The 22,458-nt window shown below is 46.2% G+C and overlaps 1 protein-coding gene and 1 long non-coding RNA gene across 2 annotated transcripts in view; one reads left to right on the top strand and one right to left on the bottom strand.

Annotated features, from left to right (window-relative positions):
• Nucleotides 1-22,458, bottom strand: part of SLIT3 (slit guidance ligand 3) — a 595,819-nt gene that overhangs the window by 318,478 nt on the left and 254,883 nt on the right. The window lies entirely within an intron of this gene.
• Nucleotides 909-22,280, top strand: LOC125100805 (uncharacterized). The gene is made up of 3 exons (XR_007127661.1): nucleotides 909-1,065; nucleotides 18,612-18,733; nucleotides 21,989-22,280. It is a non-coding gene; the product is annotated as an uncharacterized LOC125100805 (long non-coding RNA).

Consider the following 22,458-nt stretch of genomic DNA (forward strand, 5'->3'; position numbering starts at 1 on the left):
GAGCATCAGGACTCTTGGTTGATGTATCTGGGCAGGAGTGATGCCCTCAGAGCACGGGGCTCCTTCTGACCAGGCTGGCTCACCTGAATGGGCCACAGCTCAGCAGGACTAAACTCTGCGCCAGATTTCCATGTTCCTTTCTCCGCCCCAGGGCCAGTGACTTACAAACGTAGAGGCTCTGCTAAGCCCTAGGATTTCATTAAGGGCCTTGTTAAAATTTACTACAGTCAAATAAAGAAAAGATCCAGACTTGGAAATCATTCTCCACGCATGTCTTTCCTCCCTGCTTCCCACCCCCACCTCCAATCCCACTTACTCATCTATTAAACAACTAACTACTGAGCGAGTTCTGGAAAGTTGCCCATATCACATCTCTTTAGAAATCATTTCAGAGAACGTCTTGAGGAAGGTAGGTCACCTCTTCCCATTTGTCTTACTCTGGCAGGTCTGGTGCCTAAGCAAACGGGCAGTGAAGCATAACCAGGAAGAATAGAGAGGATCCAGATTCTTAAGTGAGGCCCAAGGTACGTCCTGGCCATTGCATACGACCTGGATGACCTTGGGCAAGTTCCTTCACTTCTGTGAGTCTCACTTTCTGCATCTATAAAATGGGATGAGTACTGTGACCCACTGTGTCACATATTGTGAGGGTTAAGGAAAATAATGCATGTCTACTGTCTACCCCAGTGTCTAGCACAGAGCAGGTGCCAAAAATGTGAGCTATGAACAGGGGGTCTTTTGCAGATGCTGCCTATCTTTCTGCTGCATCATTCCATCTTGTGTTTAGCAGAATTTTTGCTGGCTACATGGGAACTGAGGAGAGGAAAAGCCATGTTCTTGCTCCTGGACTCACAAGTTGTCCCATCCTTCTGTGATGTCATAATTTGAGCCACAGCTCACAAATCTGAATGCTAACAACCCAGCAACCAGTCCTCACCTCCCACACACTTTTCATCACCCACTTGCATCCAACATCTGGGGCCTCTGCTTCTACCCTACCATCTCGTGAGCTCGCCACTGAGGTTCCATGTCCAACATTACTCAGACAGGCAGTATCTGCAGGAGGTAAGCACACCAGAGCCTCCAGGATCCAAGGCAAGAAACCCCTTTTCCAGGGGAAGCTGAAATTTTGCAAAATAGAATATAAACAGGGGCATCTCTTTGGTTTAATGATTAAAATTGAAACTTGACTCCTCTGCTCTGGGGGACCTGACCACAAGTTTCATTTTTCAAAGGACCCAGATGTTTATGAAGGGCCGGCTCATCCCCAAGATTGGTTACTCTGCTTTCAGGGGCTGCCTGACCTCTCCTCAAACCCACTCTGAGGCAAACCGCCCCCCCCCCCCATGGAATTAAACCCTCGCTACACAGGGAGGCCAGGGCAGCCGGGCCCAAGGCAGCTCCTTGGGTGACAAATATTTTTGGAGCAAGACTGGCTCCTTCTACTCCTTTGGGTCTCTGCCCAGGTGTCCACCCCTTAGAGAGTCCTTCCCAGACCTCTGCATATAAGTCCCATGCCTCCTGTCTCCTCTGCACATCAGCCTTTTCTATGACCTCCTATCACTTAGCTCAAAGCTTCTCATGTCTATATTTGCTGACTTGAGCTTGCCTGCTGCCCCTAGACTGTCAGATCCCTGAGAACAGAAGTTCTACCTGTCTTGTTCATGCCATGGCCCAGGCACATGGTAGTTTGTACTGAGGGGGAGAAGGAAAAGATAAAACACTTCTATAATGCCACACAAAAATCTTGAGTTCTGCCTGCCATTGGGGCTTGGAGTATAGAGAACGCTCAGTGCAGGAAGGAAGGAAGGAAGGGAGGGAGGGAGGGAGGGAGGTTAATTATGCTGTTTTGCTTTTGATGTCCTAAAGCTTTATGACACACACACATGGACTCACCATACTCTCTGACATCATACACAAGGCCTGAGTAACTCAGTCATTTTATTCCTAAGTGTCACCAGCCATTGTATATTGTGCATATCCTCTCTCCTGCGTCCTCTCTCTCACTGTATCTAGTGACTGTGCTAAAGCCCAATTGCTGAGGGCCTGGCTAAGTACACAGGGTGGTAAGTTAGTATAAATTTGCAGAGAGCCAAGAAATCTCAAGCACTGGGGGCAAGAGAGCCTGGTGAGACGGGAGGAGGAGAGAGAACAGAAGCCTGGGCTTTCCTTTGACTTAAGTCTAAAACAGATTAACAGAAAAGGACAGGTCAAGACTCATGTCAAGCTAGTTTCCCTCACCTGGCGATGAATGCTTTCCTTGGCTCTTCTGAGCTGGGCAACAGTGTTCTGTGTACAGAGGGCTGCGGAGAAGGGGTAGCCATGTTTGCAGGACAATTAAGAAGCAACCTTGAGGCTGTCATGACCTTGTAGGCTACAGAACAAAACTTCTAAAAGGGCATAAAGCAAAACCTGGTCATTGAGGAGGGCTATACATCTATGCAAATCAAACAGCAAACTAACCAAACAAAAACAAAGCAACGCTCTCAACAAGTAGATATATTTGCCCTAGTGTGGAGTTTCCATTATGAAAGGACAAGACAGAAGGAGCTCTGTTCCGCCACCACCCCCCGCCCCCTGCCCCCGTCATGGCAACTACCACGACGTGCCCCTTCCTGGGCAGCTGCTTGTATGCTCAGGGTGGAATGCTCCCACTAGGGCAGGTTTAGGGCACGTTTCCTGGTGACCCTCAGTCTAGTGGTGGGAGAACTCCTGCAGGTGTGCCTTTAATGGCTGTAGGCACATCTGCAAAGGGAGCTGGGATTCTGAGTGTCAGCAGCCAGTGAGCAGTGGGGTTCCAGAAGCCAGAGTGTGGCAATATGCATGCATGCACACACATGTGGATGGGCAAGAACAGTTTTTGTTTTTGGTAGGATTGTCCAAAAGTGATACCTAATCAGTAGCTGTGGAACTCTGTATAATAACCTATCTAGACTGTTCTAACCTCATTGATAAAATTAAGACATGGAAACAGGTATTCCCTAAGGGTCTTCCAGTTCAAAAATTCTATACTTTTATGCAAACATTACTTTCTTTCTATGCTCTTTTGATTTTTCTCTCCCTTGCTCTTTCTGTCTCATCTTCTGCCTTTTTTCCTTTCTTCCTCTTGGCCAAGTCCTCTTCAACTGCCTCAAGGGGGCCTGTGACCTCCCCCCGCCCCCAGTAGCTGACCAGAAAAGCCAGCAAATCAGCAGCTGTTCTCACAAGGTTTGGAGTAGCTGATGTCCCATAATTATGATTCAACCGTCTCGTTCCGAGGCTCTAACGTCTTAGAATCCCCAAATCTCCTGGTGAGCATTAAATAATACAGACCAGCCAATCAGCAAAAGCAAGACTCCTGCTTAACTCCTGGCAGTACAGAGCAACACATCTAGCCACTGCACCAAGAAGTTTAGTCAAACACAGAAACAGGTGTCCCCAGAATTGCAACATTTCTGTTGCAGAAATCAAGACAGAGCGAAAGGGGGAAATCTAGCACCTATGGTATGGGAGGAGGGAATTTTGGGGATCTGGAAAGCCTTCCTAGGAAAGGGTATGGTAATGGATAATGTGCAAGTTTAGCAGAACATAATATCATCATTCCTCATTAAGTGCAACTATACTCCTATAAATTGAGAAATCACTTCATTTGGGATGAACCATCCAAAAGCACATACAACACATGTAGTTATCATTGGCTGAGCCCTGTATCTATGAACTGTGCTAAACTCTTCATCCACACCTCATTCAGTCCTCATAATAAAACAGGAGACTAAAAAAAAAAAAAAAATAAATAAATAAAATAAAACAGGAGACTGATGTCAGCGTAGTGTTAAGAGCATATTACTAGTCACACAGATTTGCTCTTCTCTGCACCTTAATTTTTTCATCTGTGGAATGGGTCAAATAACAGTATTTGTCCTTACAGGACTGGTGTTTGTTTTTTCAATTAAAAATTATATAAAACACTTAACACAATGTTAAGAATGTAGTAAACGGTCCATGAACATTATTTGTTATTGGTGGCGACGTTTTTCCACATACGGCTATTAATGTCTGGAGAGTGTAAGTGGGCTCTCCGAGGTCACATGGCCATGAGGGGGTTTGAGCGCAACTTGGTCTGTGATCACACTCTCTTGTCCCTTGTGACGTAAACTATCACTGCTTAATGGCCACTTCTTGACATTTTCCGGGAAACCTGGCACCGACCGTGGACTTGTCCTGCAATCTACCCTCGAAAGTCATTGTGGATCTGCAGTTTTATTAATCTTACCTTGGAAAAATCATGCAAATGTGCAGCCTATACAGTAGGTCCCTCCTTAGAATTAGAGATGTCTGCGGTCTTTACTCTGACAGAGGCAGATGAGGCTGCTTCGTCATTTGTGATTCCTCTTTGCCCATCCCTATTTCTGGACTCTTCTGGGACGTTTCCTTCTGCTCTTTCCTAATGACCCAGCTCACACCAGACCCTGGGGGTGCCCAGCAAAGAAAAGCCAAGGACTGAGCCGAGAAGAGCCTGAAAGGGCATGAAATGGGGCTGGAAAGGCACAGATCCGGCAAGGCGCCAGAGGCTCTCACCAAAAGAAGCTTTTAAGGAAAGGAAAGCAGCCACCTTGGGGGACATTCGTAATGCTTATGCCAACCCTTGCCTGCAGCAGGGCTGGGAAGGGCAAGCCAAATTGCACACCATCTTCAGCCAGCGCCTCCAAGTCAGCTGAATGTTTCCCACGAGCCTCCGCAGAGCAACGGGGCCGAACGTGCCGTAGAAATGGCTGACCTCAAAGGCGTGCACTGCCGCGGTAACTAGGAAGGGTGGCAAAATGGCATGGATCATCGGTCCTGAGAGGGTATTCTGGAGGAATTTTGTCTATAAGGAAAAGAAGAGAGAGACTAAGAGAAAGAAAAGCCTAAGGAATGCCTAGGTGTCAGGAAGCAGCTCTGAAGTTTTATTTGGTTTATTTGCTCACATGGGGAGAAGTCAGAGAAGGAATCTGGAGCCAATGGGGATCAAAGAAAGGAAACGGGGATTAAGCTGGAGAAACATTCCAGTTGGACAAAACAAAGCCCTTTTTGAATGCAAAGCTGGCGAGACTGCCAGGTTTTACTGCAGATTGAGGTTATGGTTCTACCTGTAAAGCTTCAAAAAACAATTCTAAACACCCCTCTCTCCGCCCAATCCTGTATGCTTCCCACTTATACCACTTGTCTCAGAATTACCAGCATCATTAAATCTGTATTAGAATTATCTAGAAAGCTTATATAAATGCAAGTTCTCAGGCCCCGCCTCTGACGACTGAGTCAGAATCCCCAGGGTGGGGTGGCGGGGGGGGGGGGCGCTCCATAACCCTCAATTTTACAGCTCGCAAGGTGGTTCCTATCTACATGGAAATCCTTGAGCGCCTCCCACCCCCACCCCCCTCCGCATGAGGGGCGTGAACCAAGGCAAGGTGACTTCCACTTTGAATTTTCTGAATGTATGCATTTTATCAAACTCATCCAAGGGTTGCTGCAAAGGGCACCAAATAAAATGAAATGAAAACTGCCTTTTCTAGGGAGATGGGCTGCTCAGTGCTGGAGCCCCACTGTGACCCCAGGGCACAGTCACGCTGCTAAACTGAAGAAAAGGGTTGGCTTGGGCAACCTTGTTTATAGACAGACAGCTGAGAGCAGGAGGGGGAGAAACCTCAGTTCAGGGCAAATTCCGGTGCCCAGAAATCAGATCTGAGTGCACTGCCATCCTCTACTAGAGAAAGAAATCTTAAGAGTAATTTATCTTTCTCCCTCCTCTTATCTCTGAGTTGGGTGCTCAACTATGGAAACACACACCGATTTGTGCTTCACTCCTTGGTGCTCTGTGGTCTTCTTACCAAGGGACTGAAAACATCTGCACCCACTCGGAGGTGGGTGATTGCTGGTCCTAGGGGAAAGGAGAGGGCTCCATGGCAGTTTTCTTTCTTTAGGGTTTTTTGGGCCTGCAGGGTTTTTTGGTTTGTTTGTTTTTAACTTGTCTGTGGTTTTTTTTTTTTTTTTTTTTAAGTCTAATTAACATGCAGTGTTATAGAGGCAGTTGTCTTTTTCCTTCTACTGCAACTACATCTTTGGAACATGAATACATGGGCCAACATAAGGGACTCCCTTCCTTGGGCACTCCTGCCCTGACTTTCTCAAGGTCATATAGAGCGCATTTTTCCCTCTCTCTGCGGGGGTGCCCATTAGCACCCAGCAATGACACCTGGGCCACTCTGAATTCTCCCAAGCTGATTTTTCTCCTCCCACTCAGGGTTGCTGGGCAGCAGGAGGGGAAGCAGTGACGGGTTGTTTCAGGCAACTTTGAGCTGCAATGGTGGAGAGGGGAAGGGAAGCGACATGATGTTAGGAATTGGAATCACCCAACTGTGTCAACTCATTCTCTACGACTGTGGACTGTGACTCTCTCGCTGGTGCAAACACTGTCCCTTTTCAGATCTGGGAGTTGCCATTTATCAGAGGAGGGAAGCAAGTGGTGGAATGCCTAGAAGAAACAAAGCTGCCTGCCAGTCACAGCCTCATTGGAAGTCTTGATTCTATTCCCTGCTTCACAACGGATTGTGGGTTGCGCCATATGCAATTTGTTCCTAATTAGAGTCCCAAGCTAATTCAGTTAAAAAAATAAATTAGAAAGACCTATAGGATCACTTCTGCTTCCTTCTGATAGCTTCCTTGAAGGAAAAAGAAAATTAGGTTTACCTAGATCAGTGAATTTGTCTGTACCTTGCATCTTATTTCTTATGAACTCAGAAGGCCCATAATTATAACTGTTACATCCATGAGCATCACAAAACCTAAGGGCTTTGCAGTATTTAGCAAATTGTGGTCTCCCCACCTCTACCATTTACTTAAAACCAGTTGAGGAGTATGCCAAAACTGCAGACTCCTGGGCCCTGTCCCAAAATACTGAGAGTGGAATCCTGAAATCTACATATTTAATAAATGCTCTCTTCATAGCTATCATGGCTTTCCTTCGAAGCACAACTGAAAACATTTCTCTTTTATAAAGGACTAATTAAATAAGTCCTTCAACTCCTCCTATATTTTCTGAATCCATTTTCTTCTGCTGCCTCCAGCACCCGGAGAAAATGCACATACTTTTTTTCAGTTCTTTGCAAGTAGTCTAAAATGTTCCCATTCTGTGCGTTCCCAGGTCTAGAAAAGAGATTGGCAAACTACAGTCCTCAGGCTAAACCTGGCCTGCTGCCTGTTTGTGTAATAAAGTTTTATTGGAATGCAGTCATGTCATTTTGTTCACATATTGTCTACGGCTACTTTTATATTGCAAGGCACAAGTGAGTATTTGCAATAGAGACCATATGGCCTGCGAAGCTGAAAATATTTCCCATTTGGCTTTCTGCGTGAAAAGTTTGCTGAGGGGCTCCTGGGCGGCTCCGTCAGTTAATCATCTGCCTTAGGCTCAGGTCATGCTCCCAGGGTCCTTGGTCCAGGGTCCCATGTTGAGCTCCCTGCTCAGTGGCCAATCTGCTTCTCCCTCTCCCTCTGCCACTCCCCCTGCTCAGGCATGCGCTCTCTCTCTCTCTCTCTTCCTCTTTCAAATAAATAAATAAAATCTTAAAAAAAATCTTAAAAAATTAGAGTTAAGGCGTGAGGTCCTTAGCATCTTCAAAAGCAGGATGGGGAATGAGGGGTTGCTACTTGTTTACGGGGCAAGAGAAGGGTAGAGGAGGATCAGGACAGCGGTTGCAGGAACCATTTATCCGAGGGCACTCCACACATCCTGCAGTGCCAGCATGATGAATTTATTCCCCCCACTGATGACTGGTAGGTGCCCTGCCACACACAGTGCTAGAGGAGGAGACTTGCCCTTTCCCCCAAGAAATAATTATTTCCAGGCGAGATGGAACAGTCTAGTATCAAGGTTGGAATCTTAGAGAACACTAAGAAGTACAGGGGAAAGAGTTCTCATAAGGTGTGGCCCACCTGCCTCTCAGATCTTTCCTGCAAAAATTAGCTATGTACCTTAAGACAAGTCACCACCCCTCAGAAGGCATGACTTCTTCATCAAAACAAGTCTACGTCTTGAAAATGTCAGAACCAGACTGGATTTTAGAAATAACTAGCTCAGTGATTTCCAAAGCAAGTTCCAAGGACCGCTGTGATCCTTCAGAAGTGCCTCAGGATCTTCTGTAATGTTTAAGGGATGGGCGACGGGCAGATTCTGGGCTTCCTACTGATTGAATCAGCACAGCATGACTTTTTATTTATTTATGGTGAGAGAATACTTTGAAGCAATAACTGATATGTTCCACGTCACATCCACCAATACTCATACACTTTCTTGTATCCAAACACGCAGGATATAGATTAACTTTGCCCTAGGGATGGACTGTCCTATACAATATAGAGAACAAAGACATCAACTCCTGGCTTTTAAGTTTGAAAAATCTCGACCTGTGCTGTCCAATGTGTGGCTATCTGAATTTATGTCGATTAAAATTAAACAACCAGTTCATTGGTCCTACCAGTCACATGTAGCTGTGGCTATACCATAATGAACATGTCCGTCATAGAAAATTCTGTTGGACAGTGCTGATTCAAGCCCCGAGCGTACTTGGGGTATACTGGATTAGTAAGGATTAGCAAAAATCCAAAGATTTTTCCTGCTGGGGAATATATTTAAAAGGATCATGAAGGGAGTTGAGACACAGAGGGGCACAGGGTAGAGACCCCTTTCTTAACCTCTCTCTACCAAGTACCACGACTGGACATGGATGGGATGAAGGGGAATGAGAGAAGCTGGGGGTCTGAGGAGACACACCTCTGCCAGGTGGAGCCACGTGAGGTGGTCAGGTCTCTCAGAATTCCCTTTGCTCTACCCTGGGGCAGGAGACTTAGAGAAGAATGGATTCATGGCGGCAATTAGCAGCCTTGCAGGAAAGATAGTCTTTGAGAGTTTCCCAGAGCTTCTGAGGAGCAAGGAACTAAAAGGATAATTTCCTGTGCTGGGCTGAATTGCAGGGAAGAAGGGAGTTGGATGAAGAGAGGTGGTTGTCTTATTGGATGCCAAGGTAGACAGACTAAAGTGCCATGAACTAGATGCCCATCACCTCCTTCTGTCTGTGGGCACCATTCAAATACCCTGGAGCTTGGACACAGCCCTGGGAAAGGGGGCGGGGGACGGAGAAGTGCCCAAGATTTAGTTTTTGTGGGAAGTGGGCAGGTGTGAGAAATTGTTCTATATACTGGTGTTTGCAGACTGAGTTTATATCCACTCTGTATTTCTTATGTTTGCCTTGTACAAAAATAATCGTGCTGCTGAAAATAATGGAAGGTTGTATGTGAGCCAGAGACCAACGTTTCTTGCATTTAAGGGTATCCTGTTGAACAAAATGTGTCTGGGGTAACGGGTAGATGTAAGAAGCGGTTTCAGACCCCTCACTGTTTAGATGAAACACAGGGTGTGTAAAGGTGACAGAATTCTCTGGCACTTGCCCTAGTGGAGGAGAACAAGAGGCATGACAAGTAAACACCAGAGTAAGAGCTCTATGCTTAAACACAGAAGCACACTGAGAGGGAACCCACCCCACCCAAGCTTAAAGCCCTGCTTTACTCCACAAGAAAATGAGCCCAAAGTGAACAGATCCTAAGCAGAAACGCATCACCTTGTTGGTAAAAGTGCTAGTGGTACTACTGATGATGCCCATTCTAAAATTATGTTCTCTGCCTATATGAAGGTGCCTAAGGAAACGGAAGCTCTAGCTTCCATTATCCGAGCACACTCTTCTTTCCATGTGTTCCTGAAAATTTCTTCATCTAGTTATTTACGGTAGCACCAGCCCCATTTTGATCACTCTGGGTGCCCATCTTCTGGTACAGAGCTGCACAAATGTCCAAATGCACGCAGGCATGGATAATGTCAGTGTGCCTTACCAGAAGGTCCTGAGGACCAGGACCTCGGGGTGAGTTCCTCCTTGAGGACCACGTGCTGGTATCCGGGCAGGCAGTTCCTCAGCAAAGAGGGCCTTGGGGTTTCATTTACTCCATTATAATAAAAAATGTTTTGTTCATTGCAAAAAAAAAAAAAAAAAAGGGCTGTGTTACTTTAGGGCTCTATTAAAAATGGGGGGGGTGCAATTTTTATTTAAAAAAGAATGCTTATCTCTAAAGGTTTTCACAGGCCTCTGTGTTCTTTAGCAGTAGTTCTGGACCTCTGGGTTGGAGGCTGGTGGCATTGAGAAGGGAGGCACAGTAAACTTTCCCTACAGAGTCCCTTAGGGGACTTCTAAGCTCATTGGGAAGTCTCCTCTCTCATGATCTCTCTCTCTCTCTCTCCCCCCTCCTCATTGCCACCCTCCCTTTTCTTTCCTTCCCACTCCTAGCTACCTTCTCTCATGGTTGTCTTCTATAATCTTCACTCTGCCTCCTGTGTCTCAAACACTTAGGCTCCCCCACCACACTAAGGTCATGCCTGCAAGGTGCTAGGGGAGACCGTAAAGCTCGGGTGGGTGTGTCCGTGTGTGAGTAAGGGAGCCAGAGCCTGGGTTTTCTACCCATGCTTCACCCATCTCTTCAGACAGAGGGGAACAGGAATCCTAAAGGCAGGCACATTTTCAGAAAGAGATGAAGGACTGAATGCAGGGAAAGGGAAAGAGCTGTTTCCTCTCCTCAGTGGAAATATTTATATCCTGAAGGTGGAGAACTGGATTCTCCCAGAGGGTCACGTTGGGTGTGTCCTGAGCTATGGACCTCAGGCATGCTGCTTTGTTTATCCTCAAAACTAGCTTTGAGGTAGGCATAATTATTCTTTTATGAATAACCCACGGGAGGATTGGAAAGGTGAAGAACATGACCAGTCACCCAGCTGGTAAGCCTCTGAGCCAGGAAGCTGGTCCTCAGAGCCGAGTACTGAATGTGAACGCAGCCCTGAGGTCTAACAACGGGGAGACTCCGGGATGGCCAGTCAACCCTGGGAGGAACAGAGGTGCTCAAAGGGGTTGTGAAAACAGCTCGTGCTTATCATGCCTTATCTTGTGAGCAGCAGGGCTGGGATTCGGTTGAGATTCTCGAGTTTGAGTCTTCTAATAAATTATACACCCCCAATGTGAGCTGTGGGCAGACACACCTTCTCTAACTTCAGGAGTCAGACCTTCCCAGCGGGGAGAGAAAGCCGTTGATCACTGGGCAGTGGGAGTGGATACACTTTTCCTGCCAGAAGTTGCCAGAAGGGCTGTGAGACTTTGAGGTTGACTAAGCCATAATCCTACTCTAGATCGTGCTGCTGCTTCCGTTTCCAGAGCAACAGCATGGAATTGGGAGAACATACGTGTTATCAGATTTGGACAGGGAGGCGAGCAGCAGTGTTTGTCACTGGGAACGGAGTGTGACACAAACAGCCTGGGCTCTGTGCCTTGCCCAAGCTGTCACATGCAACCCATCCTCCAGAAGCAAACTGATAGCTACCCAGAATAAACCACCCCCTACTTGTCTTTAAAGAAGAGTAGTAGAAGAGTGGGCTCTGCGGGAGGGTGGGGGTTGGGGGGAGGGGTGTGCAGGCAAGGAGACGAGATGAAGGGAAGGCACGGACCTAAGACACAGGTACAGTTTCAAGCAGTTCCTACCTAGGTGTAGAGAATTCTCACAGGGCCAAGACCCTGGGGGCCAACTGTGACTCCTGAAGTCTCCAGACACATCCTATTCTCACAGAAGTAGAAGACAATCAGTGCAATGATTTTATTTCTCATTAGGACCTGGCTCTTCATTAGTGGGGCTGGTGCTTTTTTCAGAGAAGAGGTCTGAATGAAAGTGTGAGGGCAAAAAGTGCTGGAAGTTTCAAAATGCAATTCATCCTCCTTTGCTGGCCCCAAATCAAAAAAGGATGTTAAGAGGGGATTTCTCCGGCTACAGTTCTGAAATCAGTCAGAGAATTAAGAGGATCTGAAAAATTATCTTGGATCCATCTGGAATCTTAAGGAAATGATCACTGAAAGAAGAACAGGAGTGAATTCAGACAGATCCAGTCCGGTAGTGGAAGCAGCAACTCAGGGTTCCTATGTGCCTGGATCATTCTGGAAGGTCATACTTCCTGCACGTCTCCTCCAGCACCTCTGCCCTGCAGTGGATTATGGAGATGTGATGTGTAAGACACCCAACCAAGGGGGTCCAGAGAAAAGTAGAGAGACTCAAATTTCCCTGGAACAGATGGTAAATTCTTCACTCTTTTCTTGTCTTTGATTTTGTTTTCTCATGAGTTCCTTCTGTAGGATGCACTGTGGTGATCCAGAAATCTCCTCCCTACCTGGTAGAGCCCAGGCATATAGGAACATGGACCTCTGTGTGGCAAAGAACCCAAGGGATGGCTGAGACCAACCTTCCTCTGGATAGAGAGGGAAGCACCCAGCTCTGGGGGCCTCCTAGAGTCACAGTATGCAAATAATTCAACAAATGGTCCAACAGCAATGTTGTCAGAAAAAGAATTTCCAATCCTATCACCATGGTGACAGCTCATCAAAAAAATCTAAATCTAAAAATTGCCTTCTTTTAGCTGATGAAAAATAATAAATAGGGCTTCTGGGGCTTGCATTTGTACTAGCTTTCACTGCCAACGCCCGGAAGCTCCCCCAGCTCCACCCTCACACCCGGCTGGGTCCTCACACAGCTTCGGCCACCTGTGATTCCCCAGGATGCACTTGGGCCCGGGGAACTTGAAACAGGAGTGGTTCATTCCCCAAACTCCCAGATCCTCAGTCTGACCCCCCTCTCCCCATGCTCTTGCTGGCTTTCATTAACCCTCGACCCCGAGGTTTATCAGCTGTCCCTAGCAATTTCACAGACAGGGCATTTCTGGAAATAGCTATGAGCCCCAGGTTGCGGTGAGTCCAGGGATGGAGCGCTCCCAGGAGAAGAGACGAGAACCTCCTGAGGGACTGAGGCAGAAGTGGGCCCTTGTGACTTCCTTCTGTTTTAAGGGCAATGCCACAGCCCAATTTTCATATTAGAAACTGGACTGTCTATGTCTCCAAGGCATCCTGCAACAGACAACTTATATATTCTGCCATTTCTAGAACTGGGATCCCAGCAACTGTTAGGAGAGTGCAGTTTCCAAGAAGCAGGGCCAAGAGCAAGGACTGAAATACAGGAGCAGCAAGTTGGCGCAGATGTGCTCGCGGCGTCTTGCCTGGACGGGCACATACCAGGGAGCTCCCAGCCCACCAAGCGCAGATAAGTGGATGCTGACACGGCTGCACAGTGGGACACTGCATGACTAGGATGTAAAAACAACTGAAGATCTGTGACTACGGAAGGGCAGAGACATCCGTGATACGTTGTTAGCAAAAAGTCAGGCTCTAAAACGATGAACATAGTGCAATCCCATTTAAGCTGTATCTTTATGTGCATACACACATCAAGAGAAGAGTAGAAGGTCATATACCGATGTGTTCATGACTGTTACCTCCGGGGGTTTCTTCTTTTTGTCTCTATAAAATTTTGGTGCCTAAAGCAATATCTTATGTGGTGAATTTGTATTAATATAATCAGGATAAAAAATTCACATAACCCTAAAGTGATTTTAAGAGGGACCTTTCAAGAATAAGAGATAGGGACCAGGTGGCTCCTCTACCAGGCACTGTGGTGGGAGACAAAATGAAAGGGCCGCATGGTCTGTGCCGTCAAGGGACCTGACATCTAAATGAGCGGATACCTGAAATAATCACTAGGTCCTCGATCTTTAGGAGGAAATGAACTAAACATTGGATGATGGCGGATCCTGTTCACACAGGTAGACAGACAAAGTCTGGTGGCAAAGAGGCAGAGATCATCTAGATTCCCATCCCAGATGGATGCGACAAGTTGCTTATCTGCCTAGACTCCCCATCTGAAAGTGGGGTTAATGAGAGCAGAGGATCCGCCTTACAGGACTGCTGGAGGTTTCCATGGGGTCCAGACAGAACACAGTGCCAGCTGGGGGACATTCGGGACATGCCAGCTACTACTATGACCTCACCAAGGGCTCTGGGAAAGCAGGTGTGGGCACACTGTAGACACAGGAAAGCCCTTTGGGGTCACATCTCCTGATGCCAATGATCATCTGCTTTCTGAACAAGACCATTCCTTTAGCTTAAGTGCTGAAAGAAGTTTTAAAGTAAATGGCACTATTTTCCGGGGGACACGGGAAGCCTGGCCCATGGCTCCCAGGCACGCTGTGGTGTTTATCATAGCGCTTCATCTGTGGGTGACCTTGTCTGTTGATGAATCCAATCACTGGCTCCCCCCGCCTCAAGCAAATGACCTGCTCCCCTCCAATCAAAAGGCACCTTTAATCTGATTCCTTTTCACTCAACTCTCCACCATGACCTGCATGTCATTTCATTCCTCCTTTCCCCTCCTGCAAGTAATCAGCCTGGTCCAATTTGCTTGTATAAACAGGAGGCCTAGGTAGGGGGATGTCACTTGGCCACAGCAGTTCTGCTTTTCATACATCCCCCGCCTTGTTTCCTGAGACCTTTCAGGAGAGCCAGACCTGGAGGAGAGTTATATTAAACAGTTGGACCCAAACCTAAACAGCCCCTAAAGCATTAGTGGTTCAAAGATCTCCTGGTGCATTTATGAAAAGCCATTGATCTGCGAAGAGGTGTTAGTGGACTTGAAATGCACTAAGAAAACTCCTTTGCTGGCAGGAGGCAGAGTGGTTTTCATTAAGGATCTGCCCTTTATCTTGTCACATCACTGACCTGCCCAAGCCGGGATGGGTATTTCCCTCGCCTTGAGAGGCGGCTGCCTCTGGGTGGAAGCTGTGATAAGCGTTCATTTTTAAGACAAACACAAAGGAGAGAAGTGACTTACTTTTCTGAGTCTGAACCCCAAATCACCTTTAAATTCTCTAACTTTTGTGATCACCTCTGATACATAAAAGCCTTGAGAAGACCATGGGTCATTTTCCCAATGTTTCCTTCTTGGGACTTGGGGGAAAAAATGCAAATCCTGGGACATCAGAACCTCAGGAACTTGAACTATCACCTAGAACAGGGTCCCTTTCTTAATCTAGAGGAATTGACCAGCTTCAGAACAGTGCAGATGGCCTTAAATCCCCTTTCTGCTGCTTCCGACTGAGTGACCTGAGATGCATTCCTTCTGGTCTCTGCCATGATCTTCTCAAGTCGAATCTGGGTCTGATGACCTCAGAGGTTTGTTGCAAGGATTAAATAAAGTAATAGATGTAAAGCGCTTTGCACAGAGCCTGGCATAAAGTTGCCATTTGATAAATGTCTGCTATTACTATCGCTTGCTATTACCATACTATTATTTATGCAGTCTAAAAACTGTAAGCAACATTTTGCATGTCATGCACATGTGCATTTTCCTGGGAAGAGGTCTATATATTCAATTTTCACTTTCCCCTAAAGGGGAAGAACCACTCATCTAGCTAGACTTTCCCCTTTAATCAATGACTAAAATCATGCCCGGAGGTTTAGAGTGTTCTTTGCATAGTCACATGGTAAGACAGATGTGAGACCAGAACTAAAACCCAGAATCTGTTGATTCACTGTCCGGTGCTTCGCAATGTTCTAGAAGCATTAGCAAAAGTAGCCCAAGCCCTAGCCAGTGTTGCAGAGAAGAAGTAATACATGTGGAACAGGACTGGACATATATTGGTGGGGTTAAGGCAGAGGGTTAAGTTAAGTTCAGGGGTCTGGAGCTGTGATGCCTGCAGAGATGCCAAAAAATTGGTTGACAACAATAATGGACAGAGAAAAGGTGTGTGAACCAGAGTGAAGGAGGAATGGGTGGGGCCCACCAGCAAGCACCTGCCCCACTCCCAGGCTTCTTTGCATCTCTCATGCATTGCAAGGAATGTTTATCCCACAAGCTTTACAAAATCCAAGGGAATATGCACTTTTGACCTAGGAAATGAATCATTCTGAAGTTCTGAGTGGTTGTATCTCCATTTCCCCGAAGATGCAGCCCCAGGATTTTGAGGTTTGCATTCTTTTTTCTTTGACCAGGTTTTTAAAAATACTTTGATTTTCCCAGGGTCAGTGGTTCTCCAAGTGTGTCTTGGGACCGCCCCCATCAGTGTTACCGGGAAACTTGCAGCAAATCCAAGTTTGGGGGACCTCCTTAGACCCACTGAGTCAGAGAGTCCTGGGCAGGGCCTAGGAATGTGTTTTTGGAGGGTCTCCAGGTGACTCTGAAGCACACTCAACTCTGAGAACTGTTTATTCTTACGCCACTGGTGTGGCAGAGCCCCAGCAAGGAAGGAGGGCTCAGAATCATCTTCCAGAAATTTGAATCCCTGGAATACTTTTTTTTTTTTTTTTTTTTTTTGGTATGAAACAAACTGAAACTAGACTAGTAACCTAGTTCCTCTTGTATTTTGCAAACAAGAGATCTGGAGGGAAGTGGAAAATAAATTTCAAGGCCTTTCATCTCAGTTACAATGACATGTTCATTTAGCATTGTGTGGGGAGAAAGGGAGGGAAGGAAGGAGGGGCAGCTGTTAGGCTTCTAGAAGAGAATACACAATTCCAATGGAATCCGCTGTAATTTAGGGGCAATTAGCGTCTGCACATTCTCCATCCATGAGGCTCCATTAATCCAGTTAATCCTTATCTTCCAATCGAAAACAAACACCCTTGAATGTACTTGGTATCCTTTTAACACCTTCTGCCCACCTGGATGCTGTCCTCCGCCTTGTAATCCAGAGCTTTTAGGAGCCACTTCAGCTCCTGGGAAGGGGGGGATGACCCACCATCTTGGCGGGTCCTGCCAGCACCTTGGAAATAAGCCCTGTCCCAGGCTGCACCCTTGCCTGAAGCACGGGTTCTCTGGCGAGACCTGCCCTCTCCCTGTCATTACTCAAGCATTCTTGGTACTCCCTTGCTATTCTGGGCAGCCTTCCCTGAAACTTCTTGACTTCCTTTTGCCTAAAGTAACGCAAACACTCGGATAATACTAATGCCTTGCATTGCTAAGGCAATTTGCTGTTTCCAGAGGCCTTTCTTATTTGCGTCATGAGATCCTCCAAACTACTGTAGTATCATTGCCTTTCTCCACTTCCCTATCCACTCTCATACCCTCTGCAATTTATAGGTGGGGGGCCTTGAGGCTTCCCGGGGTTACATGACCTACCAGATTCCCACAGTTAGTAACTAGATAACAAGATAGGTTCAAACTCAGGTCTCCTGATTTGCAGGCAAAGATCTTCCTGCTACAGAACACTGTCTCTTTCTGACGACCTACCTAAATCCATAACACTAATGAATAATGCATTTGTTCTTTCCCTGTGTTTATGTCTTTGGGACGCCTTTGTATCTATGAAAATCACTGTGTCTTCCTTCACTTAAAAGCCCTTAAGGAGAAGAAATCATATCAGGCTCAAATAATAATAATGTAAAGTGCTTCTATCCAAAATATTTTCATTTTATCTTATTTTGTCTACAAAACAATTCAATGAGTTAAGTAGGATAAGCAGTATTATACTTATTTTAATGGTAAGGAAACTAAAATTTGGCCAATAAAAGCAACTTACTGGCTCAGAAAGTAGAAAGTGGTATTGCTGGGAATCGAATACAGATTTCTAACGTCTGGGGCTCTATTTTTCTACAAGATGTGTGGTGTTAACACTGCGTTCTGAGACCTTCAGGGTTCTTATATGCTGCCTCATAACTTCTGGGGGAGCCATGGAAAGCGGGGGTTGGCAGGGCTCTGGGTGTCCTACCCTGGGTTTAACTAGAATGTTCCCTCCCTTAAAAAGCAGCTTGGGAGCCACTGGTCGGTTGTCATTTCCTGTATGGAGTACCCAGCAGGGCAGGATTACTAGTCAGCTATGGACGGTAGCTTCAGGAGAGTACCGCTGCAGTGGCCTTGAGCAGCCTTCACCTTCTTGCAAACACTTCTGACTCCCTGACTTGCTCTCAGTGTAGGAGGTGACAACGGCACCCTGTCCTCAGAGGGGGCAGGCTACCCCTCAGCCTTTTCATATTCTGTCCATAAATTCAACAAATACTGGTTAAGCAGCGACTCTGTACTAAGTTCTGTGCTAGGATCTGGAACCAGAATGGTAGGAAACCAACACGGAAGTGACTCTTCTCTGGCCTTATGGAGCTTCACACTGATAAATAATTCCAAATCACAGTAAGAGCTATTACGGAAGGATCTGTCTGTTGCATGGAAATAACAGGGGGGTGGGGGAGGGGGAAGGGCAGGGGCAGTGTCTGATCCACTCAGGAGGTCAGGGAATTCCACTCCATGGAGAAACCACTGGCAGGGCAGACAGGGAGAGGGAGAGCGTTCCCATCACATGGAAGAGCACTGTCGAGATACGGAGCAGCAAGAGTGTGGCCTGTTTGAGGGACGCCTGGGAGATGAGCTGGACCAGAGTGCCAAGTGGGGCAGAGCTCAGAATTTCTGCAAAGCAAAATGGACAGCTACCGCTGCGATTTAAATAAGGAGTGTCATGATGGATGGACGTGTTTTCCAAGATGGTTCTGGCTACTGTCCAGACCACAAAAAGGTGGGGTTGGTCTGGAGTATAAAGCGAAGAGACGTTCGAGGAGCCTCATCAAGGTGGGTTTGCATATAGGTGATGTAACTGCCCCAATTAACTTCTTTTTTTTTTTCCAATTAATTTCTAATACTGGAAGTAAACCTGGGTCCTCGTCAGTGTGGAGCAAGTGATCTGAAAGGCGATCCGCGGTCACGCAGTGAGAGGAGCCCTTGAGAAATTTTATAACTTCACGTGGAAGACTTCAGAAGTGCAAGAAGGGTAAAACACAGAAAGTTCTACTGTAGATTTAGATGACAAGGTTCCCGTCCTGCCCTCCCACAAGTCATCCGTGTAACGTGAGACGGGCCATCTAACTAACCCCTTAGGCCTCGGTTTTCCCAGTTGGACGAGGAGCCCCCAGCCCAACCACAGCAAGTTATCAGGCAACCTGATTACACAATGGAAGTGCCAGTGCTTTGTAAATGGTTAGGCATTCTTGAAATACAGGATGCCATTATCATTAACCATGTAGGTATATACAAAGTAATTATAATTAGAGTTCTGAGTAAATATGGAGTAACATTTTTCTCTCCAATTGCATCCCAAAAGAAAGTTACTAGACACCAAGGAGTTTATGTTCTTAGATGTGCTAGAAGTTTCAGCACATTCCACCATAAATCTACCTTTATTTTTTTCGACAGATAAAAGTTATAGAGCTACTCAATAATTTGATTCTTTAGAGTTACCATATTTACTCAGAATTATGATTGCAATCATATTTGCTTCATACCATATTTCCCAGGCCTTAGTCATTTACGTTCCAAAGTCATACTTTTAAACCCAGGAATGTATAAATATTAACTTTGTATTTTATTTAAATTGAATATATATATATATGTATATATATATATTCCTTTCCACTTTGAGTTTTAATGAATTTAAAGCTAAAGAATATCGCTTTGAAATATTTTTTTCTTAATTCACATGACAACAGTTGGAACACTGTTAACATACAAAGAACTATCTAACAGAATCTCACATAACACCAGCGGTAACCACTCTGCTTGGGAAGTAATAGCTTATCCTGCTCATATTTCAGGAACTTTTTTCAATATCAAAATTAATAGAGCCTTTCCCTAGCCCAGGGATTCTTAACATTAGAATCATCAGGAGAGCTTTTAAAACTCTTGATGCCCAGCTGGACTGCAGATCAATTAAATAAAACTCTCAAGGCCTGCGACCCTTAGTATTGTTCCAAGTTCCCTGGGATGATCCTCATGTGAAGCCAGGTTGAGAAGCATCAACCCAGATTCTTGGGTGCCTTCCAGGACTGGCTGGGCCTGCTAGGATTGGCCAGATATCAAGGACAGACTATATGGGGAGACTGTATGGCAGTAGGGGAGTCGATCGCTGTTCCTGTCTCATTCAGAAAGGAATGGCCATCTGGATAAAAATAACGTATAGCGGTGCTACCACTAACAGGCGGTATGAATTGAGAGCTAACTTTATGTCAGTTACTCCTCCAAGTAGTTTAAAAGACTTATGTCATTAGTATTCACAGCAACACTGCAAAGGGGGCTCTGTAACTATCTGTCTCTGAAACGAGACATCTAAAGCCCAGAGAGGTGAATGCCTGGGCCAAGGTTACACAGAAAGTAGTAAGTGACAGAGCTGGGATGGAGCCTCCTTGAAAGCAATCCCAAGTTCCCATCCTTTCATATGGCTTCCTGCTTAAAACAGATACCTTAGAGCCTAGAATCCTATTATACAGACCAGAATCTCCTTTCCCTGTGCCTTTTTATTAGATATCTTTCCCAACCCCTAATTTTGCAGATGAGTACATTTCACTGATGTGACAATGAAGGCCTGCATTGTTTCCTAGGTCATATAACCAACTCCATGTGTGGTCTCGTGAGACTCCTCAGACTTCTCCTGAACATACTTGTTCTCATTTGAGTTGCAACAATAAATGCTTCTGCCTCATAACCATTAATGTTAGAAGAAGAGGAGGCATCTGGAGCGTTGGGTCCCCACTGCTCCTTGCCCTGGAGAAAGCTCCCCTGGGGAGGGAAGGACGGTTTCTAGCAGCCCAGAAGTCACTTTTCTCCTTTGTAGGATCCAGTTACACCCAGTAGACTGCAGTCTGAACAAACAAAACTGGAGGAACACACCTAGGGGATCTCTGAGTCCGGTCTCAGATTTTAGCATCCAGCTACAGGGAGGGGGAGAAGAGCCTGTTGTTTTCTAGAAGCACAGATGAAGAAACCACCCTCCAATTATGCAGCAGATTCTGCTTCCCAGTTGAATAAAGGGCATGAAATCGGATGTTCTTCGAGCTCAGAATAAAGCAGTGGAAAATCCACCTCCCTTCACCCTCCATAAAGAACATCTAACACATTGCGTTTCATTTCCGAATAGGGCAATGTTCTTTTTAAGGGAAATGTTAAGCAGGGATTAAAGACACGATGGGCTGTGTAACTCTATCCTCAGCCCTTTCATTGTGAATAGTATTTTTTTTTTGGCCGTGTCTGTGCAGAGATGTGGGAAAAACCGAAGTCTTATGTAAATGAGAATTGACACACTGATAAACCGAGCGCCAGACCTGAGGTCTTAATTACACAGGAGTCTAGATGTCAGAGTGAATGCAGCTTACTGATGTTCAGAGATTACACCCAGTATTAAGCTGGATGACCTTCTTCTAGGAGCAGAGAGCAAAGCACGGGTTTCTCGTTACGCAGGGTCCACGTTCACGGGCGGCCAAGGGCTACGTTCACGCCTGGGCGCTTTTCTGGATAGGATACGTCCCTGAGCTCGGAAACCCCGGCCTGCTTGGTGTGGTACAAGAAAAGCAAGGTGTTTGCAGGTATTTCCAGCTGTGGGGTAAGCGGCTGCTAATTGACAGAAGTTCGTAAAAGCGAAGGTCTCTAATGGCATCTTTCCCCCTCCCCTCCCCTCTACATGGCCTTCCCTGCCCATTTGGCATCATTTGTGGCCTCTGCAGCCCTGTTGAGGCATTATCTCACTTCAACACCTAATACTCTGATGAGATCTACGAAAGCATTAGTAGCTAGTTTTTAAGGCTGCAAGATCGATAATTAACAAGCATTTATGTTGCTGAAGATGACACGTGGGAGGCGTCTCTAGCTCACACAAGGCACTGTCGGTGGACTGGAGTCTAGCAAGGTTTGTACCTCCCGGCCCACGGCTCTTTTCATTAGCTTGACGCTCTGGTCATTATCCTAGTGGGGGTACAGGCTATGTTTTTTAAAAGGGGCTTCGGCAGAACCTAACAGTTCTCAGTGGGTGTCAGGGTCTTTGCCTTGAAACAGAAAAATAATACATCCTTTCCTTCCACGCGTACTAATTAAAGTGTCAGGATGGAGCCCCAACACTGATTTGACACATGACACGACGTTCCATATAATCTGACATGTCTCGCGCTGACATCAAAGCCCCGTCAAGGAAAACGGAGCGGGATATTTAGTGCGGGCCCGTTGCAGTCTGACATCTAACTCCGTCCAGCTTTCTTCACAGGCCCTTGCTCGCCAGGAGATTAACCCGTCAGGCCGCCGAGTGAGAAGGGACAGAGCAGACCCGGATAGGAGGCCTGGGATGCAGGGGAAATCCAAACACATCCACCTACTCAGGGAAGACTCTCCAGACACCTCGTCCCCCTATGGGCATCTGGGGCAAGCGTTGTCGCAGCCACTGTTGTGGCACCTGGTCATTTACGACTGCCTCATGACATTATTTCTCACTGTTGTCTTTGCATTGTTGTTCAACAACTTTCTGTAATTGTCTCTTCTGACCCCAAATAAACCTCAGCACCTGGAAGGCAAGGAGTAGCTCTGGTACGTGTCAGTCCTAGCAAACCTCTCCTGTGATTCCACGAAGGGCTAGCAGGCTCTTTCTGTTTTTGTTTTTGTGTTAATTTTCCATCTTTCATTCACCAGTCCTTTTGTAGACTACAACAAAAATGAAGTATTACAAGAACGAACACGGGT

The sequence above is a fragment of the Lutra lutra genome, chromosome 5 (assembly GCF_902655055.1).
Source record: "Lutra lutra chromosome 5, mLutLut1.2, whole genome shotgun sequence".
Classification (NCBI taxonomy): Eukaryota; Metazoa; Chordata; class Mammalia; order Carnivora; family Mustelidae; genus Lutra; species Lutra lutra.